The 24,569-nt window shown below is 37.6% G+C and overlaps 1 protein-coding gene across 5 annotated transcripts in view; it reads right to left on the bottom strand.

The window, feature by feature from the left end:
• The window catches only part of kek2 (leucine-rich repeat, immunoglobulin-like domain-containing kekkon 2 protein), a 54,386-nt gene extending 32,398 nt beyond the window's left edge, over positions 1 to 21,988 (bottom strand). For 2 of the 5 annotated variants that reach the window (XM_086831134.1, XM_086831138.1), the window contains exons 1-2: positions 20,726 to 21,988; positions 9,849 to 9,894 (exon numbers count right to left, since the gene is read on the bottom strand). The gene's annotated coding sequence lies outside the window, so the exon portion shown is untranslated. Of the gene's footprint in view, positions 1 to 9,848; positions 9,895 to 12,560; positions 15,465 to 20,725 lie in introns of those variants that run through there. The other 3 variants (XM_086831135.1, XM_086831136.1, XM_086831137.1) reach the window with 3 other exon arrangements.
• Between the last annotated feature and the right edge of the window lie 2,581 nt (positions 21,989 to 24,569).

Genomic DNA, 24,569 nt, shown 5'->3' with positions numbered 1-24,569 from the left:
CTTTAAATACTTTGAATAACTAATAAAGATAATTATTCTTAAACTACCTAAGTAATATTTAAATACTATAATTAAAATAGTTTTAAGGAAATTCACTTTTAGTGCACACTGTAAGGGTGTACATATTTAATGGCAAGTCCTTTGCTACCTGACACCTGAACATGGCCATGACAGTTTTAAGCCAAGCCAGAAGCAAATGCTTAAAGTGTCGCTCAGATCTTAAATTACAGGGCAACGGACACATTCCGACTGGCCGCGAACTGCAGCTAATTAATTGGCCGCAATTTGCGCGGGCTTGTGCGGAAAACTTTGCTGCAGGAAAATGGAAATGGAAATTTCGCCGGAGCCCCGCCGTTTTGTAGGTCAACGACAATGATGTTGCGGCTCTGGATGAGGCTGCTGCTCCAGTCTGTCTGCCTCCCCGTCGACTGTTTTTTTGCCGGCACATGCTTGGGCATAATTTATGTTGCCCCCAAAAAATGTTTGTGCACTTTTCCCTTATTTATTTATTTTTCTTATGCTCCCGCCTGGTTTTATTGTTGCTACTTCTGCCTCTTTGTTATTTGGCGGCATTAAAGGCTGCCGCGAAAATGTTTTATTTACCGAAAAATGTATTTGCATGTCTGTGCGAAGCGATTTGCATAATTGTTAAACAAACAGCAGACTAGATACGCGTGTAACGTGTTAGTAAGTATGCAACATTTTGGGAATTAGACAAAATGGAAAATAATTAAAATTTTGGGTAAACATTTATCTAACTGTGACCTGAAAATTGATTAAAGGGAAACCTAGGATACATGCTGTATTTCTCCTTTATTTTCTTACCAAAAATGTCTCACTAAATAGAAAAATATATATGAATATTTATCTTAGTATTGCCCTAAGAGGGTATTACAACTCCATTTAATCTCTCACATTTCCTGCATTCTCTGCTCCTGCGTAGCATTAAATTCCTGATAGAATCTATTAAATATTTAACTTATCGCCGCTCTAAATCAATAGCCAAATATATTAGCAGCTATATACACACACGCTTTCAGCCAATACATAGACACAGACTGCCACACTCACACTTGTGCACATAAAAAGCCATTCAAGCGTTTCATAATGATATGAGAAGGACGAAAAAAAAAGCAGAAAAAAAAAGAAATGGGGAGACATGCGAAAAATAGCAAACCCAACACATTGCCTCAACTCATTTTCGCATAAAAGGACGCCAATGTGTCGGCCTGGCAAAAGGCCAAAAATCCTGCAGCACACACACACACTAGCAACACCCATACTGATGCTGGGCTAACCCACACAGAGACACTCGCTTAGCGCTGCCATATAGAGCCATTGGTACATGGCAAACAATAAATGTACGCTGCCAGCACAAGAGACCAACTAAATTATCAGTAATATCGGAGCGCCAGGATAATGCTCCTCTGCGAAGGAGAGTCCTTGTGTCTGCCCGTGTCGGTGTCTGTGTGTGTGGGTATCTCTATGTGAGCTTTGGGGGCGGGGGCGTGGCCCTCAGCTAGGCGTGGCAAATAAACACATCAGCCAAAATGCTTTTTACTTAAATTAACAGAGCAACGAGCAGCTTGCTTCGGATTTCGGACTCTCAACTAACGTTTAGTCATTAACTTTCATGAAGGTGTGGGTCCACTTCAAGAAATAATAAATTAGGGGGAAGAAATGGAAAGAGAGATAAGTTCCTTTAAATTTTGTATGATACATTTTACGTAATTATGCTAATAGAACATATTTATTAAATAAGAAGTTAAATAACAAAAGTGTCTAGCATTTAGCTGTTTATTTGTTCAACAAAAGCTACTGTATAGACCATAGTCACCCAGAAAAATCAATGAAATATCTGTTGTACAAATGTAAGTGGATATTCGAATGCTCTTAGCTAAATTTCAAATACAAAATAACGAAATGTACTTAATGAAAATGATAGCTGCAAAAGGCAGAAATCCCCCTTTTTTCGGCACTTGAAAACTGAGACTTTGGAGTTCACATTTGATTTGCTACGCGCCAGCACATCAATAATAGAGTTTGCACAATTTTTCTGATGGCATATAAAATTCCAAGTTCGCACATAGAATTACGTAATGGTATCATAATACCCAACTCACTTGGGGTGCAGGGAACAAGCTGCTCATCAGGCTTGCTCTCTGGTTCCCTGCCTCCAGCCCTCCCGGTTTTTCCCACCGATTTCCCTCATTTCCAGGGCTTTGCCAGCTCTTTCCTGATATGGCATACTTAAGCAATCGAGGCAAATGTTTTATCGTCACTTTGCCACACATACACTCTCAGAATACATATACGTACACTGGAGAAAATAAATGTTGTTAGGATTTTAATATGAACATTGAATGCTGATTTCTAAAAAAGGTATTACTGTTTACTGCCAATAAAAATATTAATATTAAAAATAATAGTTTTATTATTTCTATATTTTGGCACTTACTATAATTAAGTAAGAGTACCTTTAGTTTATTTTTCAGTGCACAGATATATATATATGTATGTGTGTGTGTGTGTGTGCGGAATACAAAATGGCGCCAGTTTCCTTATGCCTTTGGGCCCTCTGCATCCTTCGGTTCGCCTCAATCTCAATCGTCGGAAAAGTCTATCAACGCATGGACCCCCAAGGCCAAGGAATCCGGGTTGAAAGACGAAAAGACGAAAAGACAGGCCAGCAAAACTGAACCGAAATGCCGCACTTAGTTCTGCTGAAAATGTTTAATAACGTTGCTTCGGCTTCGGCTTCACTTCCATTCATCCCCTCTTGGCCCGGCATCAAGTATACGACAAGTTGTACCATTGTAAATTTAATAAAGCCAGACGTTAGTGGCGGTGTGAGGCGAAAATCAAGAAGCCAACAATTATTTGGTTACGCAATTACCACAGCCCAGGCAACCGGCAGGTTCAATAGGCTTAAATAATTTGCCCAAAATCCCCTTGGCGCACAAAACAAACAAATAAATTCAATGCAAAAGAGGCACAAAACTTTCCGGTCTCGAAAAACACAAACACAAATAGTGAAAGTTTACAGCAATGATACCGGGTTGAGGGTTAGTAGAGTGGGATTGAGGGCGTGGACAATGCGAGAAAAGCCGTCTTCTGAACTGCCACACAATTTATTATTATTGTTTTATACAGAACAAATCCGCGAAAATAAACCCAGCTGAGAGGGCCAAGGAGAGGCTGAAACATTACTAAATTTCCTGCTTTATTGTGGTCTTTTGAGTAAAACTCAGACGAAAATGCTATCAAAGGATAAATTCGTCTAAAGCAAGCAAATCAAATGTTTTTGTTTTGTGTTATTTTTCCCTAGTTTTCTAGTTGCGCATTTTTATTCAAAAAGTGCAGGAAACATTTGAGTTTTTCTCATTTATTTTTTTTAGGGTTGCTTTGAATCCGAAATGAGAAGCGAAACCAAAACGAAATCAACTTTACAAATATTTCTAAAATACTAAAAAACAATGAATTGAAAAGTTCTCAAATATATTGCATCCCAAACGTATCAATCATTCTTAAAAACAAATATAACTACGAAAAAAAAGGCATTCAAAGTATAGAAAAAAATGTAAATTCACTTTGAAAACGTTTCCTGAATTTTATTTTTAAAATTACTCGTATTTCAATAAATAATTTAAGTGAATTTATGGTCGCTTACTCATTCGTCAGCTTCCATGGATATTTATTGTGCAATGTAGTGGATATAGTCAGCCAGTCAGTCAGTCAGCCTTGCAGCTCAATCATACACGCTTTAAAGAATTTATATTTATATTTATGGCCAGATCAAATCAACGGAACCCAATATGTCCGCGAATTGTCCATCAGAAATAAAGCAAACGAAAAACAAGTAATAATAAAACCAAATGCATTTCGCATTAAATCAATTCGCGTTGACTCGTTGCCGCAAAAAGTGGCACAAGCGCCACATCAATCAAATATAAGACACATACACACACATACACACAGAGAGACAGAAACAGGATAAAATGGCAAAAGGATAAGCCCCGCACATGGATTTATACATTTAATTAAAATGCGGTTCAGACACACAATATTCGTCAAAGTGATTGGCCCGAAAGCGGCTTAGTCAACTTAAGTAAATTAAATGTTATGATTGTTGGGGGTAGGTGGGGGACTATTTCTGGGTTACTCTCCGGCAAGTCCCAGTGAAAATTGTCTTTAAAACAGTTTTCGGCGACGACAAAAGCGCAAATCGCAATAAATATCCAGCCAAGTGGAGATAGGATGGTGAGGGAAGAGTGGAAGAGCCCTGGGAAATTTGCATATTTTAAATTACTAGTGGGGCCTCTTGGCAGCGATTGCTTTTTGGGGTTGACAATGGCGCACAGCCACGATAACTCCAATTTATTTGTAATTTGTTCGAAATTTATATCAAACGCACGCCTCACACCTATTTCCGGGCCCCAGAGGGTCTCTATTTCACATACACGCCCAGCCACACATAATTGCACTCATAAAATGCCAAATGCTGAGCCACATCTTGCTCCGCACGCTTCGATATTTATGCCCTCGATTGTTACCCCGTACTTGTTGGTAAGGGTATGATGGAACTGTATATAGAGGAGTATAGAATATATATATTCTTTAACTTAAAAATGTAATAAAGCTGTTTAAGATTGTTTGAAGACAAATACTGAAACCATCAAGAGGACTTTTTTCCATAATATCTCCTTCCGCAAACCCCACTTAACATATCTAATAGTTAGCATCGTCAGGTCGATCATCTCATTTCCGGTAAGTCCAATCCCACATGTAGACATATCTTAATGCACACAGACTCTGGGGTAGCTAGGAAGCACAGACAAACAAACAAATTATGTGCTCATTTGAATACACATTCTAATGCGAATCACGTTGACAAAAATTCATTGAAGCGTGCAGGATACGCACAGGAACACACACTCACGCACTCGTGCTGGACGAACGAAATACCTTGACTTTCGAACTCTGCTCTGCCATCCAATCAGGCCTGCTGGAGGGATATAGAAGACAGGAGCCAGGACCCACAGACCAGGATCCCTGCGTAGATAAGTATGCAGAGGGGTTTGGCAAATTGTCTCCACCTCGGACGCTGACAAGGACATATTTATAAAGCGCTCATTCCGAGCTAAGCACATACATATATGGAGTGGCATCCCAATATCCAGTTAATCTATCAGAACATGGTGCAGTGTGTAGAAAATTAAATGTGCTAGCTTCACTCTCGGACACCGTGAAAAATTATACGTTTGGTACTTTTGAAATTTTTAGAAAAAGTCGAATTTAATAATGTATTTAAACAGTAACAACAATAAATGTTGTTAAATATATTATATGCTTTAAGTATATATCAAATTTTGAAAATTAAAGGATTATGGCTTATGGTACTTAAGCAGAGAAGTAAGTACAATTAAATCCAAAGAACAAATAAGGAATTAAGTACATATTTGATGAATATACTTTCCACAGTTTATTGCTATGAAAGTTTGTCTTTCAGTTAAAAGACTAACAATAAAATATCCTTTATAAATTATATTATCTGGAATTATAGTACATATTTTTCTCGCAGTGCCTGTGTGTGCTGATGTCCTTGTTGTGTCTGTGTGTGCCATGTAAATGCAAACTAAATATGTACAAACGCCACAGCCAGGCATTAAGTCGATTGCTTCAAGGACTTTCTCGCGCTTAGCGCAGGGAGCGCACACAGGGAGAAATGGAGAAAGCAGGGATATGGTTTCGGATAAGGATGCTGAGAGAGAAGGGGGCAGTGGGGAGTTGGGAGTGAGAGATTCCTTTCGGCTTTGTCATTCTCACCCAGTTGACTGCCTGCCTGCCTTCCATCGCTTCATTGTCTGTGCCAACGACCGCGCCCCTTTCGCTTTGCTGCCTCCTGAAGTGTAAATGAGTGACTCCCACCAGGAGCCACCACCCACCACCACCCACCTGGCTATGCATGTGGTGGCAAGGCTTTTTAATAAGCAATTTATTTTTAGCTTAACAACGCTCATATAATGAAAAAGCGCGGGACTCGGCAGCGGCTTACAATTCGCTTGCAATGATACCTCCCGGTCCTCCTCCTCCTCCTTTGGAGCCTCCAGTGAGCCTGTTTGCCAACGATAATTAATTTTTTGGTCTACCCCAAGCCAGAAGGAAGCTAAGACCATGAGTTCGTTGGGCATTAAAAAGAAATTAAAATGTTGCCATTCTTCTTGGCATTTTCCACCTCGCCAACCTCAAGATACTTGTAATGAGATAACTTGGAGACAACTGGCGAGACCGAGAATTGAGTGTACTGGAATAATAATGAAGAGTGAGAATTACTGACTGAATATTCATTTACTTGATGAAAATGCCTCTCTCTGATCACACAATACTTTCTTTTAAAGAATGAATAACAGTCTAGTGACTAGAATATTTTATACCATCTGCTCATTGAATTATTGTTCGACTAAAACACCTGAATGGTGAAAAGAAACCAGAAAACCTAGACACTCGTCAAGTACTTGGATAAAAAACTGAACTTCCTTTTCATATGGCCACAAATAGCTGGCATCAACTTGGCAGAATGGCAACATTTCAAGCCCACTCATAAATCAATTTCGTTTTTATTGCGAATGCCGTTTGTCTGTGCTACTTTTACATGGCCATTGCCGCTTCCCGCCGATTTTTGTGGCCATTTTTATGTCGTTCAGTTAATAAACTCCATAGCCCCCGAAAGCTCAACAAAAAAAAAGAGGAATGAATTCCACAAAACCTGAAATAAAAAACTCTCGGTTTTACTTATGGCCCGCAAGCGTATAAATATTGTTTTTAAACCCCAATGAAATATTGCAAGTATTTTCTGACGAATCGCCCATATGCACACATAACATTTATAAATAAATAAATATAATCATAAATAAATAAGGGCCAATCACATGACAGCTCGATGGCAAAAGGCACAAAGGAAAATAAATATTTCACAAAATTGAAAACTTATTTCAAAGCCGTGGCGTCGCTTTTGATTTCCATACTTAATTTGATTTGCATAAAATAAAAGGCAAAAATACAAAAAAAAAGCCTAATAAATTGAAAGGTAAATTTACTTTTTATTATACCCTTGCAGAGTATTATAATTTCAATCAAAAGTTTGCAACGCAGTGAAGGAGTTACCTTCGACCATATTACGTATATATATTCTTGCTCGGTAAATTTTAACGAAAAAATAATACATTTTATAGTTCTTAGCATATTTTTATCTAATTTGATTCATAGCAATCTTTTATTATTATAAAATTTCTATGTACTATTTAATATAACTGTCGGAGAAACTGTTGTTAAACGGTTGTCATTAAGTATCTTTCAACAGTAAGTAACTATGATCAATAATTAACTATGATCAGTAAATATCTATGCCCAGTATGTAACTCTGAACAGTAAGTATGAATGAACATTAAGTAACTATAAACTGTAAGAAACTATGAACAGTACTTAACTATGACCATTAATTAACTATGATCAGTAAGTATATATGATCAGTATGTAACTATAATCAGTAAGTATCTGTGACCAGAATGTAACTATAATCAGTAAATATGTGTGATAACTTACTAGCTTTGAACACTAATAAACAATGACTTGCAACTTTTGTAATACAACACATATCTGAGACTTGGCCAACGGCAGTCACTTCGTTTCGGGGATGTTAGAACCATTTGAGAATCATATGCACAGATGTGCCAGATTTGTTTTGGAACAAATTTAAGCTATTTTAGTGAAACAATGGATTTATTCTTCAATATAATTTTACTAATATATAATTTTGAGCATGGCGAATCGGTGAACTATATATTTACATATATATATATATATTTACATAGCCGCCATAGGGACGATCGGACGATTTATAGAACTATGATCATTAATAATAGTTGACCAGTAATTAACTATTACCCTTAATTAACTATGATCAATAAGTATCTATAACCATTGAGTAACTATGATCAGTAAGTATCTATGACCAGTATCTAACTTTAATCAGTAAATATCTATGACCAGTAATTATGTGTGATTACTTACTAACTTTGAACACTAATAAACAATGACTTGCAACTTTTGTAATACAACACATATCTGAGACTTGGCCGGCAGCAGTCACTTCGTTCCGGGGATGTTAGAACCATTTGAGAATCATATGCACAGATGTGCCAGATTTGTTTTGGAACAAATTTAAGCTATTTTAGTGAAACAATGGATTTATTCTTCAATATAATTTTACTAATATATAATTTTGAGCATGGCAAATCGGTGAACTATATATTTACATATATATATATATATTTACATAGCCGCCATAGGGACGATCGGACGATTTATAGAACTATGATCATTAATAATAGTTGACCAGTAATTAACTATTACCCTTAATTAACTATGATCAGTAAGTATCTATAACCATTGAGTAACTATGATCAGTAAGTATCTATGACCAGTATCTAACTTTAATCAGTAAATATCTATGACCAGTAATTATGTGAGATTACTTACTAACTTTGAACACTAATAAACAATGACTTGCAACTTTTGTAATACAACACATATCTGAGACTTGGCCGGCAGCAGTCACTTCGTTCCGGGGATGTTAGAACCATTTGAGAATCATATGCACAGATGTGCCAGATTTGTTTTGGAACAAATTTAAGCTATTTTAGTGAAACAATGGATTTATTCTTCAATATAATTTTACTAATATATAATTTTGAGCATGGCGAATCGGTGAACTATATATTTACATATATATATATATATTTACATAGCCGCCATAGGGACGATCGGACGATTTATAGAACTATGATCATTAATAATAGTTGACCAGTAATTAACTATTACCCTTAATTAACTATGATCAGTAAGTATCTATAACCATTGAGTAACTATGATCAGTAAGTATCTATGACCAGTATCTAACTTTAATCAGTAAATATCTATGACCAGTAATTATGTGTGATTACTTACTAACTTTGAACACTAATAAACAATGACTTGCAACTTTTGTAACACAACACATTTCTGATACTTGGCCGGCAGCAGTCACTTCGTTCCGGGGATGTTAGAACCATTTGAGAATCATATGCACAGATGTGCGAGATTGCTTTTGGAACAAATTTAAGCTATTCGACTGAAACTATGGAGTTATTCTTCTATATAATTGTACTAGCATATAAGTCGGAGCATGTCGAATCGGTGGACTATATATATACAAATATATAGCTACCATAGGAACGATCCAAACATATTAAGAAAAAAAAAAATTATAACTTTTTCAGTTTTCGACAGATTTTCATCAAATTTAATAAATAACCATTTTATATTTATTTAGAACTTTGTGTAAAATTTTATGAACATCGGACGACTATATCATACAGATGAAAACAAAAAAATGCAAAATGGTGAATTTTAAATTTTTAATATAAAATGTATAGCTGAATGAAATGAAAACAGGCATTATTTTATTGTCTTTTAACAAAAATATATATAATTTCTAGTTATCGAAATTCAATCTGCAAGGGTATACAAATTTCGGACGGTCTTAGTTTCCTTTTTTGTTAAATATGATATGAAGTTACTTGGCAGTTTTTTGTTTTAAACGAAAATAAATTAAAATAAAGTGCTTTGATTAAACACAATGCAATTTTCAACTAAAAGTGAAAGTTAAAAAAGCTTTTAAAAAATGTATTACAGGTTTTTTTTCAACGTTTTAACGTTAAGTAATTAATAATAAAAATTTTCCAATGAGAGAGCTTTATGTTTTTCACCCAAAAAGTACGTTAAAGCTGTGGAAAATTCTGGAAACCTACCTTTTTAGCGTTTTAATCATCCGCGGCTTAGTTGGCCAAAAGCAACCTGCAAAGCGAGAGAAGAGAAGGCTTTTGTTAAAAAAAAGAAGCATCGCAAAAGGGTTTCCATATTAGAAATGTATAAAACTTTTCGTTTCATTTTTTGTTGTGTTTTGTTCCACTCTTCGTTTTGGTAATATAAAATGGCTTTGGGTGCAGAGAAGTAAAATAAACAAGAAAGGAAGCTAACTTCGGCACGCCGAAGTTTATATACCCTTGCAGATAGAACTTCTATGAATAGGAATCCATACAATATAAATTATATATATTTGTGTTAAAAAACAATGAAGTAATACCTGCGTTCATTTCATTCACCTATACATATTATATTTGCAGTTTTACATTCACAGATTTGAATTTTTTCTTTACATCAATCGATCGTTTGTATGGCACCTATATGATATAGTCGTCCGATTTTTATGAAATTTGCCACAAAATTTAAGACTTATATAAAATGGCTATACCTCAAATTTGATGAAAATCAGCTGAAAACTGAAAAAGTTATAAATTTAATTGTATTAATTTCTCGATCGTTCCTATGGGAGCTATATGATATAGTAGTCCGATTTTCATAAAATTTTATGCAAAATTGTAGAGTATAGTAGAATGGCTATATCTCAAATTTGATCCAATTCTATTGAAAACTGAAAAAGTTAAAAATTTTTTTGTAAAAATTTTCCGATCATTCCTATGGCAGCTATATGATATAGTCGTCCGATCCGGCCCGTTCCGACATATATACGAGTGAGAGTATATAGAAGGCTAACTACAAAGTTTCGTTCAGATAGCTTCAAAACTGAGAGACTAGTTTGCGTAGAAACGGACAGACGGACAGACGGACAGAAGGACAGACGGACAGACGGACAGACGGACAGACGGACATGGCTAGATCGACTCGGCTCTTGATCCTGATCAAGAATATATATACTTTATATAGTCGGAGGTGCCTCCTTCACTGCGTTGCAAACTTCTGACTGAAATTATAATACCCTGCAAGGGTATAAAAATAATACGAGGCGCGGGGAATATGTAAATATGAGCTGGATGCCTTCGGAGCCTTCGCAGCAGCAGCATGCTCGGAATTTAAATTTGTAGCTAAGCCTCGAAAAATGCGCGTCGCTTCATTTTGTAAAGGCCTGACCCTTTTTCGTGGCATCATTGGATGTGTGTGTGTGATGTATCCTTGGTGACAAAGGACATTGCCTCAGGACTGGGGAGGGTAACAATAAAATTAAATATTCTATTTAATGGCGTCCTAGTATGCCAGACGCGTCTCCTAACTTTTTGCATTCCGGCAGGATGCGGGAGGTCCTGGACCCTTGACCCCTTCATAACTCCTCAAGTGAAGTTTGGACTTCATCCGATTTCTTCTTTGTTTTACTTGTTTAATAACAAAACTCCCACTGCACTGCGCCCATAAAAGCGCTGTAAACTGGTAAACATTAATTCCGTTTCCTCTCAACTCAAATTGCATTCAGTTTATTCGAATTCTGATTGGCCGTTTATTAGCCCGGGGCCCCCTTTCCGGATAGCCGAAAATAAAACGACGTCCCTGTCCTCGCCAGGAGCATGCAAATAAAACAGATTTTATTGGCGGTCCCTTTTTCTTTATTCCAATTTTCGTCCAACATTTCCCTTTTTCTTGTTGTAATTTTTTCCTTTTTTCCAGCTCGTTTTTGGAAAGTGAGAGAGGGGAACGAGACTTATCTACTTTGCGTAGGGTTTTTGTTTTGCAATTTCGTGTTCCATATAAATTAAGCAGATAATATAAATTAGATGGTATCGGGTCGGTTTTGTGTGATCAGATACCCATACATATTTTAGGTCTAGGCCGCACCATCGCACCCAAAATCGATGACACAAATAATGCCTTAATTAAGCTTCCCGGCGCAATTTTGTGCGGAGCTTCACAGAGCCGCAAAAAAGAAAAAAAAATAATAGAAAACATAATGAAAGGCAAGCATAATATTTTCATCGCCTGATGGTGGTCGAGGCTTTCCCTCACTCTCTCTTTCCGCAATTTTCCCAATAGATATTTAATACTCGGCAGAATTTTTTGTTGTGTTTGTTTGGTAACCTCCACGCCCGACCACGAAGGGGCAACCACAGCAAACACAGAGTCTAAACTTTGTATTCCCGGCTCCTTGCCACCCAGCTCGTAATGAGTGCCAGGACTTTTTTTGGGGGGTGGCAAGTGCAGAAGGTGGAGCTGGGAAAACTGGTGGGGAGTGAGGAGCGGAGGAGGCCTGGGACCCGACATTTGTTTCAGCAATATTTTCGTGTATATTTTTCAGCTTTTCTGCACGTTGTTGATGGCTGTTGTTCGTACCCTATGCGAGTTTTCATTGGGTCTTCCGGTTGGTGGTCTTTAAAATGCAGAATTTTCTTTAAAATATCAGCAGATACATTTTCTTAGGGTTTTTCCTACAGAATTGATAAATATTCCATGAGTTTTGTTAATTTTTTCATAAGAATATTGAACGAAGAAGCCTCAAGGGGAGTATAGTCTCCCCTCCCGCCTAGCTTAAACCTAATTATTGCATCTTAAAGAAGAAAGGTTAAAGTTTCATTTTCCTTGACTCAAGTACCTATTGAAAACCCACTTAATCTTTTTATTTTATCAAGAGTAACTGTAATCTACGAATAGCAACCGTTTGCAATGCTCATAATTACCCGTGAAAATCAAATTAAATGCGTCTGTTTCTTCAGGGAATCCTCAATGGGTAGCACTTAGTCGTTGATTTAATACCTTTTTCTCTCATTCCCCTTAAGCCAAGGGGGCAAAGTTTTAAAGGCGTCACGCCCTTGCCACCGTATTACAACGACTCACTCTGGTCTGGGTGGGATTCCGGCAATGGGTTTTGCCCTGGACCTGGGGGTTGCCCTGTTTCCTGTTTCCTGCTTCCTGGTTCTCGGCCGATTGGGCTGGGCAAAAAAGGGGGTGGTTGCCATCGCTGCCACCCACTGCCGCACTGACAGCGCATAATTGCGCCGCGTTTGAGGCAAAATGAAAATATTTGAAGCTGCGAACTTCTCAAGTGTAAAAAATTTAATTTCGAAATGTAGGTTTAACGAACGGAAATTGCTTTCGCTCTCCGCGGAAAAGTGGAGCAAGCCCTTGCCGCCTTGCTTGTTATTGTTGCCTGATTTTCCGCCGACCTTCCGCCTTAATGTTGTTGTTGTTGTTGCTGTTTTTCACTCACTTTTTGTATGGTTGTTGTGTCAGTCGGGGAAAAACAAAGCGATGAGCAAAGCCAAAAATAAAGTCAGGCGAAAAGCGTATCTCATTTGTGCCTTCGCTCCGCAATTTGTTTGGCTAACTTTCTGATTGAGCTCCGTGGCTCATTGCGGCGCAAAACACAAACGGAGCGGAATTACTTAATGTTTTACATTTTGCATTGACTCCCCTGCCACAACTTGGCATATTCCCATTTTCCATTTCCCATTTTCCCCGATGGGAGGTCGGCCGGCCGGGTAATTGCAATTGATTTGTCGAGCACTTTGCACGCCAATTTGTTTCTGGTCACGGTCAGTTTGGAAACGAAATGTGGTCAAGGCTAACGAATCGGTCTCCGAGGATTGCAAATAAAAAAATTTATGTCGGCCTTTGATCTTGTCTAAAAGTGGAAACAAAATTAGCACCTTCAGCGGCGCCAATTGGGTTCTAAAGTATTCAAAACTTTGGGGCAAAATTCATTTAAAGAGAATTGAAATGAAACATAAACACAATGCAAAATTTAGATTTATTTTTGGTTAAGTTTTAGGTAAAACCTTCCTTTTATCAGGGTAAATAATGAGCAGGAGCTTGATATTTAAATACATAAAAATTACACAAGAAGTTGGTAAAGATTTGTTTAACTCCAAAGAAGTATGCAATAACTTATACTCAGTTTTATTTCCAAATAAGTATAAAATCAATAAAAAATGTTAATTCCTTCAAATCAGACGTCAATTTTGAAGCAATACTAGCTTTTATGACTTTTTATGATAGGTAATAAGGAAGTAATTAAAGAAAACTTTTAAAACTGTGAAAATATTGTACAATTTAACGTACTTAAACTGCCCGAAAAATTAGAATCCAATCGGCTTATCCGTATGTTATTTCATTAGGCTTGTGAAAAATCCTAGTCACCACTTTTTCGCACTATTTAACCCCAAAATCCCTTCCGTCTGAACTCTCACAGTAAACCGCGCGAAAGTCAAAGTGCATTTCTGCAAAATGCTCAAGGGTCAGGTGCCAACTGACCTGAGGCTTTTGGCCCTCGATCTCGACCCTCCGGAAAAGGCTTTTCAGAATTTTGTAGCTAAAAGTGGGCAACAAAAAACAAAAACTCACAGTGGAAAATCCTCAAACACTCGACTCGGGCAAACTTTTTGGGAACCCCCGAACCTAAGGCCCGAAAACTTTTTGGCAAATATGTTGCAAAAGCTTTTTTCGTCAAGTGTGTTCGGAAATAGAATGTTGGCCGAGAGTTCGATCAACTCCCTGGCCGCACTATATATCTAAACATTAATAACATTATCCGCACCCAAACTCTCGACCCCAAGCGCCGAAAACAAATGCAAAACAAACTAATCAAACTTTTTCCAGGATAACCGAAACGACACAAAATGCGCAAAAACAAATTGCTTTATTTTCTAATTCAGCTAGAGAGCATTTTTCAGACTTTGTTTCCAGAACGAAACGTTCGCGAGTGGGGGGAAAAATCGAAAATCAATTTCAGTTAATGTGCCCGGGCCAGGGGTATAGCATCCTGCCAAAGGACCTTGCCATCACCCCCTCACCAAGCACACCCCTTTTTTCGTGCCACCCGCCGTAAGCCCAGCATGCGTTGGCCAGAGCATATTTTTGCATAAAGTTTATGCAAACATTTTTACTCGAAACCCGCATAAATTACACTGCCCGGCACATTCGCACTGGTTTCGTTCGGCTTGGCTCGGTTCGGCTGCTCGTTGCCCTAATAAACCCTATCTGGCGGATGTCTGGGGCTCCTCCATAAGTGGCCCGACTGCTGCTGGTCCTCGTCCTGGTCCTGGTTCTACTGATTCTGCCGCAGCCTCTGCCTCTGCTGCTTATTTTGCATGTCATTTGCGTCTGAGCACTCTGGGATTGGGATTGGGTTTGGGTTCGGTGTTGGGTTCGGGCCAGGAGCTCGACGGGGGGCTCAGACGCAGCCAAGTTGGCCAGCTTGTTTGCATTTGTTTGGACGGCAGATAAATCTTCAATATTTATAGGTTCAAAAATAACTCAAACAAAAAAAGACGGTTTCATTTGCTTTACAGAGTAAAAGGGTATTAAATCCCAGTTAGCCGAGGTAAACCATTGCAACAGCAGAATTCTTTCTATAAAATAAGGTGAGCATATTCATACCCTTGAAGTACATTACTATTTCAGCCACAAGTAAAACAGTCATCTCTGACCATATTAAGAATATATACAGTAAGTAACTATGAACCGTAATTAACTATGACCAATGAAAATTAGGTAACTATGATCAGTAAGTATCTATGACTATTAAGTATTTATAATCAGTTTGAACACTAATAAACAATGACTTGCAACTTTTGTAACACAACACATTTCTGATACTTGGCCAACGGCAGTCACTTCGTTCCGGGGATGTTAGAACCAGTTGAGAATCATATGCACAGAAGTGCGAGATTTGTTTTGGAACAAATTTAAGCTATTTCACTGAAACTATTGAGTTAATCACCTATATAATGCTACTAACATATAATTCGGAGCATGGCGAATCGGTGGACTATATATTTACATAGATATATATCTACCATAGGGACGATCGGACGATTTATAGAACTATGATCGGTAATTAATAGTTGACCAGTAATTAACTATGACCCTTAATTAACTTTAATCAGTAATTAACTATGGCCAGTGATTAACCATAAACATTAAGTGTCTATGACCAGTAAGTACCAATGACCAGTAAGTATCTATATTCAGTTACTAACTTTGAACACTAATAAACAATGACTTGCAACTTTTGTAACACAACACATTTCTGATACTTGGCCGGCAGCAGTCACTTCGTTACGGGGATGTTAGAACCAATTGAGAATCATATGCACAGAAGTGCAAGATTTGTTTTGGAACAAATTTAAGCTATTTCACTGAAACTATTGAGTTAATCACCTATATAATGCTACTAACATATAATTCGGAGCATGGCGAATCGGTGGACTATATATTTACATAGATATATATCTACCATAGGGACGATCGGACGATTTATAGAACTATGATCGGTAATTAATAGTTGACCAGTAATTAACTATGACCCTTAATTAACTTTAATCAGTAATTAACTATGGCCAGTGATTAACCATAAACATTAAGTGTCTATGACCAGTAAGTACCAATGACCAGTAAGTATCTATATTCAGTTACTAACTTTGAACACTAATAAACAATGACTTGCAACTTTTGTAACACAACACATTTCTGATACTTGGCCGGCAGCAGTCACTTCGTTACGGGGATGTTAGAACCAATTGAGAATCATATGCACAGAAGTGCAAGATTTGTTTTGGAACAAATTTAAGCTATTTCACTGAAACTATTGAGTTAATCACCTATATAATGCTACTAACATATAATTCGGAGCATGGCGAATCGGTGGACTATATATTTACATAGATATATATCTACCATAGGGACGATCGGACGATTTATAGAACTATGATCGGTAATTAATAGTTGACCAGTAATTAACTATGACCCTTAATTAACTTTAATCAGTAATTAACTATGGCCAGTGATTAACCATAAACATTAAGTGTCTATGACCAGTAAGTACCTATGACCAGTAAGTATCTATATTCAGTTACTAACTTTGAACACTAATAAACAATGACTTGCAACTTTTGTAACACAACACATTTCTGATACTTGGCCGGCAGCAGTCACTTCGTTACGGGGATGTTAGAACCAATTGAGAATCATATGCACAGAAGTGCGAGATTTGTTTTGGAACAAATTTAAGCTATTTCACTGAAACTATTGAGTTAATCACCTATATAATGCTACTAACATATAATTCGGAGCATGGCGAATCGGTGGACTATATATTTACATAGATATATATCTACCATAGGGACGATCGGACGATTTATAGAACTATGATCGGTAATTAATAGTTGACCAGTAATTAACTATGACCCTTAATTAACTTTAATCAGTAATTAACTATGGCCAGTGATTAACCATAAACATTAAGTGTCTATGACCAGTAAGTACCTATGACCAGTAAGTATCTATATTCAGTTACTAACTTTGAACACTAATAAACAATGACTTGCAACTTTTGTAACACAACACATTTCTGATACTTGGCCAACGGCAGTCACTTCGTTCCGAGGATGTTAGAACCAGTTGAGAATCATATGCACAGATGTGCGAGACTTGTTTTGGAACAAACTTAAGCTATTTTAGTGAAACTATTGAGCTATTTTTCTATATAATTTTTTTAATATTTAATTCGGATCATTTCGAATCGGTGGACTATATATTTACATATATATATAGCTGATATGGGAACAATAGGACGATTTATAGAACTATAATCAGTAATTAATAGTTGACCAGTAATTAACTATGACCCTTAATGAACTATTATCAGTAAGTATCTACGACCAGTATGTAACTATAATCAGTAAGTAAGTAATAATAATTTAATTCGGAGCATGACGTTTCGGTGGACTATATATAAATATATGTATATAGCTGCCATTGGAAAGATCGGAAAATTAAAAAAAAAAAATGTATTACTTTTCCAGTTTTCAACAGATTTTCATGAAATTTGATGTAAAGCAGTTATATATTAAATAGAATTTGGTGTAAAATTTTATGAAAAGGTTAGCTTCCTTTCTTGTTTATTATACAAAGTAAATATATTGACTGTATTTTAAATATTATTCTAGAAAAGATTTAACAACGAAAGTGTTGTTAAAGTCTCTTTGGGAATGATCTTGTATTGCGAAATAATTTAAGAGAAAGTGGGTCAGTAAGATAAATGTTATTTATTGTTTTAGACAAATGCATTTATTTATATGAACTGCAAGTTACACAGACTTGAGGGAACATAGTTAAAGAATTCACTTCGTTTTTAATAGAAAGAATCTCCTAGCGATATGTTATTTATTGTTATATAAATAATAACAAAAAAATCTAAATTTATACGTTTTTTAGAGAATTTTCAAGAGCCTGATGTAATCTTAATCTTTAAATGATTTAAGATGAATCTTTCATAATATTAAACCCAAATATCAAATGTAAAATAAACATTTAAATAAAATATACACAAATTTATAAATTCCCTCCAGTTAAAGCTCTTCTTATGAAACCAAATACCAAAGGGTTAAATTTTCTGTGCGAAATAATTCATCGACTCCTGTAAAGTGCACTTGTTTTCGTTACTTCTGGCTCTGCCACCCTTGTAACCCTTAACAATTATCAGCGGTCTGAGGGCAGAGAATTTTGCCATTGAGGTAAGTCAATGGGGCCTTTCTTTGTCTACTTTCGACTTTCCTGCATCGGTACCCATCGCCTGCTCCTGTGCTAACAAATTTCTCGCTATTGTTTACTTGGTTCAGAGTGCGTCGTTCCAGCCGCCTGAACTCTCATAGCTGCTTCCGTTTCCGGCTTTGTTTTCGTTTTCGCTCGAGCACCCCACGTCGTGGCAGCCTCAGTTCCCAGTCCCATTCCTTCGCGTAAAACCTCGAGGCTAGCTTTCCACATTTGGTGTTTATTTTATTGTACATTTGCTGCCGGCAACTCCGCTGAGCCGTGAACCATGCGGCGTGTCATCATCAGCTTGGCTTCAGTTCCAGGAATGATCATCAGCACCATCAGCGCCAGAATCACCGCCATTATCATTATCGTTCCCGCCATATGAGAGGTAAATTTCCTCAGTGGCCAAAGACACTAAGGGGGTCGGGCAATGGCGGTGTTGATGTCTGTGCATGTTGTTCCTGCCGCTGTTATTGTTGTCTTTTGGTTGCTTTTTAACGTGTGTGCCTTTCGTGTTATTTACTTAACAATTTACTGAATAATTTAAACACCTCTTTTCAGCCCAGCTGAAGAGAGAGAAGATGGGGTATATAGGGCCATACTTGAAGTATATTAACTCTATATTAAGTTAGCATGATATGATATTATATTGTTATTGATTTCCCTTACCTATAAGGTATTACTTTTTAAGATAATATTAATTCTGGGTATTTTATAAATTCATTTCAACTAAGGTTTTCTATAGCTCTTATCTAAAATATCAAAGGTTTGTCATAACTTTCCCCTAAAATAATCTAAGTATTAAGAGGTACCAACCCAGTCTAAACGTATTAATAGAGCTTCTTCCTATATATGTTTCCTTTATTTTTTTCCTGCCTCTGCTTCGCTTCCTGTTTGCTCCTTTGCTGGCCGCCTCCTTTCCGCCGTTGGGCGTTGAATTATGAACCTGACTTTCCTTTTGAGAGCATGATGCTGTGCGGGAAAGTAAAACTTTCACCTGTATGTGGCGTTGGCAGGACCGATAGTTGTCCCTGACAAACACCGCACACCACAACACACGACATACACACACACAGAGGAAAACTTACATTGGCTTGTGTTTACTTAGTCGAGTCTTTGACTGACATTTAATGCGGTTAGCATACATGTTTTGGTGCGTGCATGTGTGCGTGACGCTCGACTGTGTTGATAATGTGCATAATAAGCCTTAATTAATGTTAAATAATGAATTTTCTCATTTACACGCCGTCGGCGGTGAAAAGGCATTGCCTTTGGCATTTCGTTGTTCCCAGCTACCATTTTAATTCCAGGCAAACATACGGCTGGTTCTGTGGGCTCCCAAATATTTACAGGTTAACCCCCGAGCTGGTCCCAACATCGACATCGATGGGGGATGGGTACCTTACCTGGACTCAGGGTCCTTTGTTGTGGTTCTTTCACCCCTTGCCAACGAATTTACCAAAGCCACAACACAAACATTTTCAAAAAAAAATCTGCAAGTTTTTACTTTTGGGTACTTTGTGTGTTTCCCAATTAAATGGCCTTATCAAAAAGGGGCTTAATCAGAGGGCAGGGGTCAGGTCTGGCCACCGTTTGACATCCCGTAATTTACACGGTCTTAATTGAATGTTGGACAAATTAATGACAAGTCCCAGTGAAAGGTACAAAAGTTAATATATGTATTGTGTAGGAGATGACTAATGAGGGGTTGTTTTTAACTCGATGTAAGTTTTAATTAAAATTTAAGAAATTTAAGAATACAAACTATACAAAAAAGCAGCTAAGAGATTGTAAACATTATGTCTCCTATGATCCTCTATGCATTATGTTTTAATCCTTTTATTTTGAGACTTCTAAGTAAACCTATGCATTATTATTTCAAGCTTCTGTCCAAAGTTTTACCAAACTTATTCTTATTGATAAGCTACCGTTCCCTTCAAAAGCAAACAAGTTTTTCTGCCGGAAAAGAAACGAAACTTATTTCCCCAATCCCCAAAAGAAGTCTATCCTCACACTGCCAAAAAACTTTTCGTGGGGCAACTCTTTTAAATCGAACGCTTTTGTTTATTTACAAGCATTTAACTTAATTATAGAAACAACTTGCCGCATAACAAAAATATCGAGTCGGGGTCGAGCCAAACATTGAACTCCAGCCAAAGGAAAAAAAAATAAGGAAAATGCGGATTGGGAAATGGCAGCTCGAGCGCATAAAAAGTTCAAACTGTCAGAACTTTGACAGCAATATTGTTAAGTTTTATGTACAACAAGCGGAATAACTAAAACAGTGCAGAAATTAGAAACAACATACCGAAATGTCCGTAAAACTTTTTCCTTTCGTTTCCTTCAACTTTTCCTCCTTTTTTCTTTCCTTATTATTATTATTATTATTATTATTATTTGTAGTTGTAGATGTTCTGGTTCGACGGCTTAGTTGTGCCTCTGATGCTGTTGCTGTCGCCGGGGAAAATCAATGCCGGCATATTTTATCCTTTTTTTATTACATATATGTATATATTTATATGTATATATGGTTGGGTTTTGGAGGAGGCACACAAAAATACGTATTTACAAATAAAATACACCACTACACACTGACACACAGCGAGGGCGGAAAATGCCGAACGAAAATCTAACTGAGATGGAAAAAACACTCAGCGTTTTTTTTATTTTTTTGAATTTTTTTGTTGTTATTTTGTTGTAGTTGATTAGCCGCCTGATGCTGTGGATTTTTATTATTATTTTGTATGATTTTTTGTCGGCTGGATTTTGCTTTTTTATGCGTGCTTGTTTTGTGCGGTTTTTATGGGCCTTGATTTGATTGCATTTTGTTTTTGGGCTTTGTGAGGGTTATATTTATATATTTATACGTATAAATATATATTTATATTTCCGGTTTTGTTAGCACTTTCCCTTATAACCCTTGGGCAATTATTTCTTGTTGTTTTTTTTAGAACAGAAAGTGCTTAAAACGTTTCACTATAGTGACTTTTCTCTCAAGTTTTATGCTCCCCTATGTTTTTATCTTTCCCTTAATATTTTTTTCTTATTATTTGTATTTTCTTTTTTCGTGGTGGGTGGCGCTTGGGTCGCTGAGTGGCATGTCAATCAAAATCAATCAAAATGCTGGCATTTTCGCGCTCGTTAGCGTTTACACATGTTGTTGTCGCCGGGGCTGCTCGATTCTGCGGCAAATGGCTTTCAGGTTGTTTTTCCGGAATTCTTCGTTCCCGTTTTTCCCCCGTATCCGTCTCACGTTACCCGGCACCCTCGGAAAATCCACACTGAGGCACGTACACTTTTCTTCACTTTTTTTTTGCCATTTCTCCGTCCCGAAAACACGAACTGGTTGAGGGGCGGCTACCTTTTTTGGGTCACTTTCTTTTCGCAGGGTTATGGAACTCTATGAACTCCACTGAGGAGTATTTGCGGCTATCAAATCCTCGCACTCTCCGGCCGGCGGAGCGGTCTGCGGCGGATGCGGAAATGTGTGGTCAACGGGATTCTCGAGCGGAACGACTGCGGCGTGTCTGTCGCTCACGGCGAACGCTATATAACTGCTGCGCCCGCAAAGCTCGACAAATTTCCAGGCATTCGGACTTCCCGAGCCTCGGCTGCTTCCTCGTGCCTCGTTTTCCACTTCGGGAATCTGTTATACGCGCTCTCTTACTCTTACTCGCTCTCAAGCTCTCCCTCTCTGAGGCTCGGAAGAAACTTTCTCTTTGCTGCTCTCTCTCTCTCTCTCTCTGCATCGCCGAACGTTTATTTTTATTTTTCCACGAGATTTATCTCGGCTTGTAAAGTGCATAATAAACGTGATTTATCAATTGCAAATTAATATAAATACATATGGCAATTAAGGAAACCAAAACAAATAAATCATATGAAAAATCACAGTCTCTGATAAAAGAGAGATTTACCAAATGGAAAAATTTACCATTAAAGCTTAACTTGATTAGTATTTTTTTAGTTGCTATTTATTGACCTATAAATATTAAATGAACAACATTTCAGGTGAATTATTATTTTTGTTTACTATTCGCTTTCGAAGCAGTTTGATGGAGAATTTAAATATATGGAACCAAATGAAATAAGAGTATTTTGTATGTTTTAGAAAAGTGAATTAAATATAAATAATTTATATTAACATAGTTTATAATAATTTTAAGGTTTTTTTTAATAAGATCTAGAGGAAGTTTTATTAAGTATATAACATCAATCCATAGGTAATAATAAGTATGCTGGCTATTTTAATGTATATTGTAATAGATTAGGTACTAAATAAGTAATAAATTCATTTCCTTATTATGATACAAAAATGGAAGAAAACTTTGGAAAGCCGAATATTTGTATACCCTTTCAGTATGCAGTTGGATTATGATAAACGAATAGTAAATCTATCATAACTAGGCTAAAAACGCATCAAATTCAATCCGAATAGTTTTTCAATGCTAGTTTTTATTAGGTTAATAAATTTGCATCTTCAATTCTTAAATTTCCGTAAAATTCAATATGTTTAGCTGCTTATTTACCTTAATGTTTTAGATTTGTTATTATTTGTGACTTTCCCGTTGGCTTTCCACCTATTTTGATAAGCACTATCAATGCTTTTTTAATTCTGTTTACCAGTCACTCTCGTTTGTATAAGAGCATTTTCCCAACGACTGTTCCCACTGAATTTCCCCCTATTTTCCTCTCTCTAAATATTACAGATGGTATAACAACGTTTTCATTTAGTGAGTCGGCGCCGGGCTGGAAAAAGCAGAGTCGGAAAAGCCAACCTCAACTCGCAGCTGATGGGAAAACTTCACCACGGACTCAGGCGTGAAAACTCCCAAGCCGAAGTCGCCGGTGGGGACATGTGGCCGGAATTGAAGGCTCAAAAGCCGTCGCCTTCCCACCCTCCTGAAATACACTCAATCCAATCCATGTTCCTCCCACTAGACACCCGGGGGTCGAAAAATCCATTTGGGCCACAAAAAACCAAAGACAAGAAAAAGTCAAGTTGAAATCGAAGAAAAAAAAGGCAGCAAAAAGGAAAAAAAAAAATGGAAAGCCACCAGCGAAAAATATCGATTCGCTTCGATTGTTGTTGGCCTGGCCGCCCACAGCGAATTGTATATTGCTTTATAAGCAGCTTCTGTCTTTAGTCTTTCGGTCCGGCGAAAAAAATACAAAAATCAGCCGACGCTGCCCTGCGGTTGCTTATTTGGCTGCTTTAGTTTTCCAGCCAGCCAAGTCCTTTTCGCGTTTTTCCAAAACAAAAAAACGAAATAAGAAAAGAAAAGCCAGAGATGGGAATTTTCCGTTTTACGCTGTTTTTCTTGTTTGATGCCTGCGCTTCTACTGTCCTTCAGCCTTCATCTGTCCCCCTGGTTCCGAAATGAGTAAATATCCAATGAAGCAGATAGAAATGTTTATTGTTATTCTTCTGGCTTTTCCCCCCGTGGATCCCTCCTGGTCATTCGAATCAATTCCGCCGGCAGCTTGTGGCGCTATTTGTATCTCCATTGCCATCTGCATTTTTTGATTTAAATTTACTTTGGCCGGGGCTCTTTTTGTCGTCGTCGTCGAGTAAACGAGCCATTGCACATTATGAATGTTGGCTTACAATCTCTTAGTCCTTAGTCCTGCGAGAAATTCCTCCACTTGGCCGGGTCTATAGTAATTATGGCTGCGTTAAGTATACGCACCTTGGGCCAGTCACTCCTTTGGCTTTGTTCCTCGTCGTGTTTTCCGGCTCCACTCCCGCATAGTTTTCTGTCGCATTAAAACTATTTAAGTTTTTAATGCCCTAACAGCGATGATCTTGTGCCTGGCATATAAATTACTCAGCCGCCCCGTTGGCTCAACTTGCCGTTTGCATTAACGCAGCTTCAAAGGCCGCCCAGCAGCACCACCACCCACACCGAGCCCCACGTCCTTGCCATCAAGCGCGTGGAAAGCGGGGAAAAGCGGGGAAAAGCAAAGGCAGCAAAGAGGCTCCAAGACGTTGAGCACTTTGCCAAAGTTTTTACTTGGCTCGTTGGCAATTTTTACTTTGTTGCTTTATAGGGATTTATGTTTAATCGGCCAAAGGTTACTTCACACACACACACACACGCAGGCAGACAAGTTAAAAGCTCTTTTGTTTAGCCATCAGCGAAAGAGACAGC

Source organism: Drosophila serrata, unplaced genomic scaffold (genome assembly GCF_035046125.1).
Source record: "Drosophila serrata isolate PLE 108 unplaced genomic scaffold, ASM3504612v1 contig_240, whole genome shotgun sequence".
NCBI classification, from domain to species: Eukaryota; Metazoa; Arthropoda; class Insecta; order Diptera; family Drosophilidae; genus Drosophila; species Drosophila serrata.
The sequence above is the reverse complement of the archived record's forward strand: the minus strand, read 5'-3'. Positions and strand labels throughout refer to the sequence as shown.